The sequence below is a fragment of the Elaeis guineensis genome, chromosome 7 (assembly GCF_000442705.2).
Source record: "Elaeis guineensis isolate ETL-2024a chromosome 7, EG11, whole genome shotgun sequence".
NCBI lineage: Eukaryota > Viridiplantae > Streptophyta > Magnoliopsida > Arecales > Arecaceae > Elaeis > Elaeis guineensis.
In genome coordinates this window covers 96004872-96015101 of record NC_025999.2, presented here as the reverse complement: position 1 = coordinate 96015101, position 10230 = coordinate 96004872, and the positions used below count along the sequence as shown (strand labels likewise).

The 10230-nt window shown below is 38.0% G+C and overlaps 1 pseudogene; it reads right to left on the bottom strand.

Annotated features, from left to right (window-relative positions):
• Positions 1–6776: 6776 nt before the first annotated feature.
• Positions 6777–8606, bottom strand: LOC140859056 (BURP domain-containing protein 6-like; annotated as a pseudogene).
• Between the last annotated feature and the right edge of the window lie 1624 nt (positions 8607–10230).

Here is a 10230-nt window from a genome sequence, read left to right as displayed (position 1 = left end):
TTGTAGAGTATATATTCCCGACTTATTTTAGCTCTCCCTCTTAGAAATTTGTATTCAAGCCTAACAATGCATAAATGTGGATAGGCATATACAGCCATGTTGCTAGAGCTTCATTTGGTCAATCTCATTGCAGTATCTGCATGATAGGTTGGTGAGAGAAGGGCCCTTACGGAGGCATATAATATATGATGTGTTATGTATTGTCCAATTCATTGGGACCTAGTTAACATTTGGACTCATCTAATGCATAACATGGCTGTACATTGCTCTGTGCTCTGATCAGGTGCATGATGACCTAGTGCTAAAAGTTGATACGCAAGTGATGAGGTTTATAGGTGTTCCTATGTCTCTCCAAATTCTCAATGGCATGGTATTTCTTTATGCTTTCTGGTCATCTGACTGTTATATGCCAGGTCCAGAAGTTCCACTGATCTCATTCCACAAGATCCTGTGAGCTTTCAGATGTCCAAAAAAGCTTCCATCTGGGCTAAATCAATTTCAACAGAATGTATATGCATTTCTGTTTATATTTCGAGGTCTCTCCCTTAAAACATTATAACCTCATAAAGCTCCTTTTTTTTTTTTTTTTTTTTTTTTTGCCGCTCAGATTATGTGGAGACACTAGTTTAATTGTTTGATGATTTCCCCTGCAGCCTTATGGTAAAATACCATCTCACTTGGACCATCAGTCTGAGTAAAGTTGAATATTTTATGGGGTTTAAGCATGGAACTTGTCCATTGAATCCGTCTTAAATCTGACCTGTTATACCAGTATTTGTTCTGTTGTTTCTTGGCTCACATTTTATTTTTATAATCTACTGTTTTCTGCCCTCCGAAAGAACGCTAGCTCAGATTCAAGCCCGACCCAATAGAGTAGGCCCAGTAGCGAAATTCATAAACTTAGTAGGAAACAAAGCAACTCATCTGGGCTTCAGCCGTTGAAACTACTCGTTGCTGAGAGTAGGAACGTAAATAGGCTATCGACATCCCTTAATTGCACTTGCAAACCAGATCTACACTGATTTGCTAAAACTTGAAATTCCACTAAGGGTGCATTTGGCTACATTTTTTTATTTTTAATTTTAAATTTTTAAAAAATATATTTTATTTTTTTATTTTTACTATTGAGTAAAAACAAAAAAATCAAAAAGTATATTTGGTAACTACGTTGCTATAAAGTAAAAAGCAACGTTTGGGAATGGCAGGTGAAGAGCTCGACAAGGGAAAAAGGTTCGGGAAGGGAGGGAGAAGAGGGTGGGGAGGTGAAGAACTCGACGAGGGAGAAGAGTTCGGACTCTTTACTTTTTGATTTGGCATTTTAGATGTGAGGAAGCAAAAAAAATAGAAAAGTAAGTTTCGGAAAGTAAAAAATTTTTGCTTGGCATATAAAGTAATTATTTTGATTATTTTGATTTTGCTTTTTGCTTTTCATGGTACTATCAAACATTTTCTTTTGACTTTTACTTTTTAAAAATTAAAAAATAAAAAAATATTTTTTTAATGGCTAACCAAATGCACCCTAAAATAATAAACTAAAAGCACTTATCTGATGGAGAGTATTGTATGGAGATGGAGACAAAAAAGCCATATCCCAAAAAATAAAATAAAAAATAAAGTTGTAGCATTTTTACAAAATATCCAAAATCATTGCAATAATTTCATGTCTTGCGAATCTTATCATAACCTCACATATCTGTGGATGAATAATATCTATTATTAAACATATAATATGGCTACTTTTCCTAATTACCTATTATTTTTCTATCAAGATCTAATCATTATTTAATATAATTTTATTTTATAGTTAAATATATAATATTACTTTGCTATTAATCAAAATATTTGAATAATTAGCAATACCACCACTAATAGTTTACCTGGTAATAGTGAATATATAATAAGTAATAATATATTATTACCAATGTTAGTTATGATTGAATAAAATATCATTATTAAAATAATATTTTTATATTTAAAATTATTAATCATTTAATATTATATAGTATTAAAAATAGATAATAAATGTTGATATTAATAATATTATTATTACAACCATGAATGTAATCGAGTTTGTGAAAAAAAGTAGGGACAAAGTGAAAGTCTATTTTTCTCTTGGTCTTTCCTCTTTCAAGTGACTTTGAATTCGAGTAGTCTGAAATAGTCTCTTTAGTGACTAAATTAGCTTTCATCTTTTTATCTTTTAGTGAAAATGCTCAAAATTGGACAACAAACACTTCTAGGAAAGTGAGTTTTTTTGGATAAATGGGAGGGAGACTTCAAACTCTTTCTTAAGTACAACCATGAGAATAAGCAACAATCAAGGAATTGAAAGAAGAAAAACAAGAAAGTCAAAGGAGAGAGATAGGCAAGGTGCTAGCTAGCATGCAATTTGTCGTCTGGTTGAGCTCTCAAAACAAAAAAATTGAGAAATAATAATGGCTATTGAACAAGTATTGCATGTGGCAAAGACCTATCTTGTGAAATCTGGAATAATGATTTTCATCCATAACACCCCAATCAAACATCCCTAACCAGGCATGTTTAATCAGTGTGTTGATTCAGAAAATGGTAGAATAATATATAATCTGATCCACTAAAATCTTGTGATAATCTCCTCTCATATTAGTTTTTATGTTTGGTTCTTTAAAAATAAAGAATACGGTAATTATCTATGACCATTTGTGTAACGGCCTAGAATTTCGTTCAAATAAAGGTATTGGATAGTTTTTTTTTTTTGATTTCTTATCTACACAAATTGTCACATACTCCCCTCCGATCCCCAATTAATTAAGTCTGAAGTCTTCGCTAGACTAAGAATTCAAATCTATTTAGATTCAATTATAAATATCATAAACCTAATCAATACTATGATTAGTGCATGCAGTACCTTCTCATCCATATGGATCATGAACAAGATTCACTTTGATACCACTTGCAAAAATCTGAACCTTATCTAAAAAGATTAGTCAGAAGATATTATATAGACAACCAAGATCTATCAAATGGATAGCCATGAGGGATTATGAAAAGATGTTATTTGAGTTTTTGGACCCTCCGAGCTATTGACCAATTTTTTTCTTAATTAGTTGTTGTAGAAAATTCAAATCAGATACCTTCAAATATCCTTAGGATCCGTTTGGTTGGAGTTAATATGGCATGGAAAAATAAATTCCATATAGATTATCATGGTGTGAAAATAGAAGAGAGAGGTGGCAAAAAAAATTAAAGATTTTTGGCTTCACACATAATTGATCCCTTCAGGATGTTTTTAGTTTTTTGTTTTGTATTTCCTTCTGCTTTTGGTTGTTATTATATGTACACTACTCCTTTTACTTCAATATAGTATCTGGATCCTCTACTTATCAAAAAAATAAATAAAAACCGTAAGAATTGTAACAGAGAATGAGAGAGAGAGAGAGAGAGAGAAAGCAAGAGAAAGAAATAATTGAATGGGAAAAAAATAATTCTATTATCTTTCATATTATAAAGAGTCACTATATATAAAGCAATAGAAGCCTAGAAATAATGAATGATCTAGATGTCTAAATACAATGAACCATCTAGATACAATCAACCACTGATCTCCTAATTGACATAATTCCCAAACAAGATTATATACCATATTATACACCAGATTATATACCATAATGAACCCAAGATTATATACCATAATGTACACTAGATTATATACCATAATGATTAATATGATTATGCTAACACTCCTCCACAAACTCAAGTAGTCACATAAGATGACAACTTGAGTTGATATATAATTCTCTAAATCGATCGAAAGGATGAGATTTGGTGAAGATATCTGTAGTTTGATCCCCAAAGAGAATATACTGAAGATGAACCATACGACGAATAATTTCACCATGAATAAAGTGACAGTCGGTCTCAATATGTTTGGTGCACTCATGGTAGACATCATTGTGGGCAATCTCAATAGCACTACAATTATCACAATGAAGAATAGTGGGACAATCATGAACCACACCCATATCAGTGAAAAGCCACCGAAACCAAACCAACTCCCCACTGTATCAGCAAAGACTCGATATTCCACCTCGGCACTAGTATGGACAACCTTCGTTTGTTTCTTACTCCATCAGGAGATAAGAGAGGTGCTCAAGAAGAAACAAAAACTAGTGACAGATTTTTAGTCAACAAGATCACCAATCCAATCAACATCAGATTAGATAACAAGCATAGGTGGAGATTGGGTAAAGTAATGAAGACCATAGTGTAGGGTGCCTCATACAAAATAAAGAATTTGAAGGACAGTAGCATAATAAGGAGTATAAGGGTAGCAAGGAATTGACTAACTGAATGAACTGCATATGCAATATCAGGACGGATGACAATAAAATATACCAGTCCTCTAACCAGCCGGTGATATTGAGGAGAGTCAGAAAAAGGTATCCAATCGTAGAGTTGAGATGACTATATGGTTCAAATGGAGTGGAGACAGCCTTGGTGTCGGTGATGCCAGCATGAGTGAAAAGATCAGAGGTATACTTGATTTGAGAGAGAGAATAACCAAGGAGAGGATGCAAGGAGACTTGAGAAGAAGATGATGGAGACTCGAGGGACTTAGGACGAAAAGGATCAAGGAGATGGGAAGTGAAGTAAGGAGGGGAATAAATGGTCGACGGGTAGAACTGGGACAGTAAAGCAAACGTCACATGTTTTCAGAAAATAACATGATGAGAGATACGAAGATGCTGTGACATAGAATCCCAACAGTGATAGCCCTTATGCTCACGATAGCCCAGGAAACAATAGAGACAAGAGCGACTCTGAAGCTTATTGCACTCATAGGCATGAAGAAGGACAAAACAGACACAACCAAAGATCCGAAATGTAGAACATTCAGGGGCTCGACCATGGAGATGCTCATACAAAGATTAATGAGCAATGATGGAGAAGGGAAGGTGATTAATAGTATAGATGGCATTGAGTGTAGCCTCACCCCATAATCATTCAGGACAAAAGGTAGAGAGGAGTAGAGCACGAGTAATATCGAGAATGTGGCGATGCTTGTGCTCTGCCTAGCTACCATTCTATGCAGAGGTGCCTGGATAAGAATACTGAGAAAAGACGCCATATTGGCGTGAGAGATAAAGGAAGGAGGAGTCTCTATATTCCATAGCATTGTCGGAATGGAGGTGTTTGACGCAACAAAAGAATTGCGTGTGAACCATGACCATAAAATCAAAAATATCTAAGACAGTAGACATAACAGTGGAAAGAGATTGATGTATCAAGTTGGGATTTGTATTGGTCAAAGAGTGCTTGTAGATCTATCAAAAAAAGAGTGACTTATGAAGATAGAGAGGGCTCATCAGTGGCAGCAGCAACAGTAGGGGCCTTGGAGGCAGATGGAGCATGTGATCTTGGAGGCCGCCCAGGAGGGGTTTAGGGCCAGAAGGCCAAGCAAGAGGAGTCTTCGAACATTCATTTGATAGTACCCAGGGCCAATCTTATAACAGTGGTGACACTTGCGAGTAGGACAGGCTTAGAGAGTGTGGCCGGTCTCTTTGCAATAGCCGTACTTAGAAGGCCTAGAGGAAGAGCAGGGGCCACGTGTAAGGGCCACCATATCATGAACAGGTGCAGCAAGTAAAGGATTAGTAGGACGGGCTCGAGAAGTACCAAGACATGTACGTCTTCTCTGATAAAAGTTCAGTATTAGTAGTCTCCAAGATGGGGAGAGGGCTGCGGTTGAGTAAAGATGCTCAAACCGGCTCAGTCATTAGAAAGCACTATCAAGAAGTGAATAAGATGGTCCTACTCATAATATTGGAGAATAGTACAAATATCATCTTTGGATAAAGCCAGATCAAGTTGAGCCCAAAGAGAATGAATCTCAGCAAGAGAAGCATTAATAGTTTGACTGAATGCTTGGTGAAGATGATGAAGAATTCAACAAAGCTGACAACGATGAGACAGACCAATGGTGAAAAAATGAGCAGCAAAAAAAATCCCATACTGCTTTAGCTGTATCATAGGTGCCAACTTGGGTGCGAACAGTGAGCATGAAGGTGTTGCGAATCTATGTAATGATTTTATGATTTGTTGCAACCCATTTCCTTTTGTGCTTAAGGAGTGCTGCATCGATTTTGTCCTTGAGTTGGATGAGTGCAAATTCATCACCAATGACATACTCCCATACTTGACATCTTTTGAGAAAACTGGATATCTCCTAACTCCAGAAGATATAGTTGGAGCCATTCGAAGAATGGTAGCAATATAAGGTGAGTGGGCTCAGACTTGTCCATAATATTGAAGTGAAGAAGAGACCACCAAGAGATTACGGAGGCAGAGGAGGAGAATGCCGTTGACGTGCCGATGGCCACATACAAAGGGAGAAAAATAAGGGGGGAGGAAACACCAATGACCATGCACAAAGGGATTGTTAATGGAGAAAACTCAATTATACAAGCTCTAATACGATGTAAGAATTGTAACAGAGAATAAGAGAAAGAGCGAGAGAAAGCACAAAAAAGAATTGATTGAATGGAAAAGAAAAATGATTATATAATCTTTTGTGTTACAATGAACGATTTAGATATCTAGATACAATGAATTATTGATCTCCTAATTGATATTATTTTCAAATAAGATCATATACCATATTGTATACCAAATTATGTTCCATAATACCTAAGATTATATATCATAATGTACATCATATTATATACCATAATGATTAATGTGATTATGCTAATAAAAACCAAAAGAATAGAAGTTCGCCTTAATTAACACACTTCAGAAGAAAATCACACTCTTATTATGCAGAGGAATACAGATACATCACCACATACAACATCCAATAGTCGCTGGCGGACAAGGAAACTATATATATGTATATATAATAGGACAACCTAGCCAAGGAAGTCTTTTATAGAAGCATTTTAATTAGAGGCGATCACACGACCATTTCCAACGGCGAGATGCTCAATGTGTTGGGACTCCAAACAATGTCGTTCTGGGGTTGGAACTGGCAGATGGGCACCGTCCCGGGCTTGACGTTGAGCACCTTGAAGCGACGTGCTCGGGGTTGAATCCGGCCGTGTCGGTGTGGCATGCAGCCACCGCCTCCACCTTGGTCCCATCCTTCCCGACCATCGACACCTTGTACGCCTCCGCGCACGCCGTGTGGCAGTGGAACACAGCGTATGCATAATTCTCACTGTGGCAAACAACCAACTTAGAGGTAGGAAGCTTCTGCACTTTGGATATGGTGTAAACTTGTTTCGGTGGAGCCTTCCTGTCGACCGTCGTCGACAGGGCTTCGACGTTACGAGTCCCAAGGCTGGACGTGCTGAAATCCACCATGGACTCGACCGAGGTGGCGCAGTATCTGATCTCTCCGTCAATCGCGGCTCCTCGCACTCCAGAAGGATCTTCTTCATGGTCTCGGCTTGGACGGAGTCGGGCGCGATGGAGAGGCGGGAAAGGATCTCCGGGAGCTTCGCGGAGGAGAAGGGGATGGAGTCGGCGAGTTCGCGTGGAAGAAGGGTGGCGCCGGTGGTGTCCGGGTGAAGTGGAACGTCATATTGGCGCCAGGGTGCAAGTCCTTCTCTAGGAAGAAGACGGTTACGGAGGGATCCTGGATTTGGCTCTGCGTAGCGGCGTAACGGAAGAAGGCACAACAGAGTCCATGTCATCAACGAACACACCTACAATTCATCAAATAGGAATTACTTTTGTCATTCACGTCAATTACAAGCTTGAAGATGGGTAATCCATAATCAAATGATTTAGGTTAAAGAAGAGGGTACAGCTAGCTAGCAGGAATTGTTAATGAGGCATGTAATCAGGGTTCGTCTTGGTTGGATTTTATAGTTCCAGAGCTTGAGCCAGCCTTGTTAACTTCAAGCAGAGCTCATATAATACTTATTAATCTTCACCGTTAGACACCAGTTTACATTTCAACAAAAAAAACTGTACTTAGACACCAGTTTAACGGCTGTCATAATATTTATTGGTCGTCTAAGCGCTTCTTTTATATTTCTGCTCTAGGAAAATTAATGTTAATAAACACTCCACAGTAAGATTGGTAATTGTAGTGGTATGACACAAGTAGCTTGAAAATAATATACTTTTTTACTAACTAATAAATAAAAGATAGTTTCATAAGAATACATAAATATAAAAGAGTTAATCAGGTCAGGCTACAGTCAGACATGCATTTCTTGATCTCAGCTGAATTATTTTGGGCTATGATCTCAGGCTCATTAGTTCATCGAGGCTAGCTCTTGTCAATCAATGGCAATTTTATCGTCAGTAGAATTATGTACCAGAACGTATCACATGGCGGATGGCACTTGGTATGGGAGTGTTGGGCAAGACCGATTCCAGTAGACATCTGCAGGCAAAGCAGCATGACATGCTCCAACTGCAAGCTAAAACAAAATTTTGTTCCTTGATTAGAATGTTATAGATGAAGTATGAATTTGACAAGAAGGGAACAGAGCTTTTACGCTCACCGCAAAGATAGAAAGAAAAGCTAGGAAAAGAGCCATGGATGAGGAAACCGAGAGTCGAGCACCGAAGCAGGGAAGGCAGCGAAGCTGGTGTACATTGAACGGCAATTTGGGGAAGGATTTGTAGGGAGTCCGGGCGCTCATCACCTCCCAGAACAACAATCATTGCACTGCCCGAGATCCAATTATTTTGCTGCCCGGTGTCCTTGCTCCTATCGTTGCTGTTTTAATTGGATGGCGCGCATGGAGCGTTAATCACGTGGCAAGCATTTATATATTCGCGGCTCGGCTGCCCTTGGTCCCATGATCGCTGCCGACAGGCGTTATGTGAAGTGATAAACACATGGATATATATTAGGTTCTTGTTCCCAGGTCTACAGTCTCCTGAAGCAGCAGTCCCAGCGCCGAACTTCGTGCGTGCACGGGGATGAGCCGCATGCTGTCTGGTGGCGGTCTTGTATAGAGGCACCGTACCTTATTTTACCTCAAAAAAAAAAAAAAAAAAAACAAAACAAAACAAACAACACAATGTTCTCATAAAAAAAAAAGCAAAAGATATCTGTGGGCCTCCCATGTTGTCATAATTCAAGTTTGATCATGAGTTTACAATGGTGGCTGTTAGGATGAGGGGATCGATGTGGACCCCATGTATGAATTTAGCACGTATATATTTGCTATTAAGTTTTCAATACATTTTTTTATTTTTTTCTCATCAATTTTTGGGCTATATTGGTTGCACAACATGAAATCAGAGATTGCAAGTTGGAATTCCTTCTGTGCTAATTATTTATAGGTCGGGATCTTAAACATGCGCACCACAAGAGTTAGTGCTACTTCGATGGACAACGTATCAGCCATCTCGAAGTTAACTTCTCCCATCTTAAAGATAGACGGCTCACGTGCCAAATATTTAATGACTTTCCTTATCAACCATAGCTCGTTTATTGATATCTTACCCTCTGGTAAGGTGCCGGCTAAAATGTGGGCAATAAGAAAATAGCAGATTCTAACTTTTTTTTCTGTGAGATTTTTGTATCCCTGGAGTAGTATTGTCTATGAATTATATATTGTCATGCTCTTTTGTGCCTTTACTTTCCTTTCAAGCTCCTAATGATCAAAGTCCTGCAACGGTACGGACCTACCTTCTCATCTCAACAATTATATTTTCTTCCTCAAAAGAAAATCTCGACATCTTTCAGTCGTAAAAATCTAAGTGGCTTTTTACTGTTGGTACGTTGAAATTTATTTATCTTAATTATAAAAAAAATTTAAAAAAAAATCAAGCTCGCTTATCTTTTCTTTATGTTAGATATTTCTAAGGACCAATGCCACACAACCAAATGCTTAGACAAATCTTCATGATCACTTAATGTAAGAAATTCTTCTCATAAGAGGTCTCATCATGCAGGCAGATAACCTGCATCTAGATATGTAGCAACCCGTTACTTGGCCTGTAGCCCAGATGGCCCAACAACACACAAAAAAAAAAAAACAGAACAGAGAAGGAGGAAGACTCCTGGAGTCTTCTTCCTTCATCGATTTCCGGCAAAATCGGACTCAAAGAGTCCGGCTAGGGTAGGAAACCTCCACTATAAGATTTCCAACCTTCCTTTAGGAATTTACAACAAAAATTTCGAAGTAAATCAAGGGATTTGAGGGATTTTCTCAGAGATTTCCGTGGTGGTGATCGGAAGAAAAGAGGTCTCGGAGCTGTTTTCCGCCGGAACAAGTATTTCCT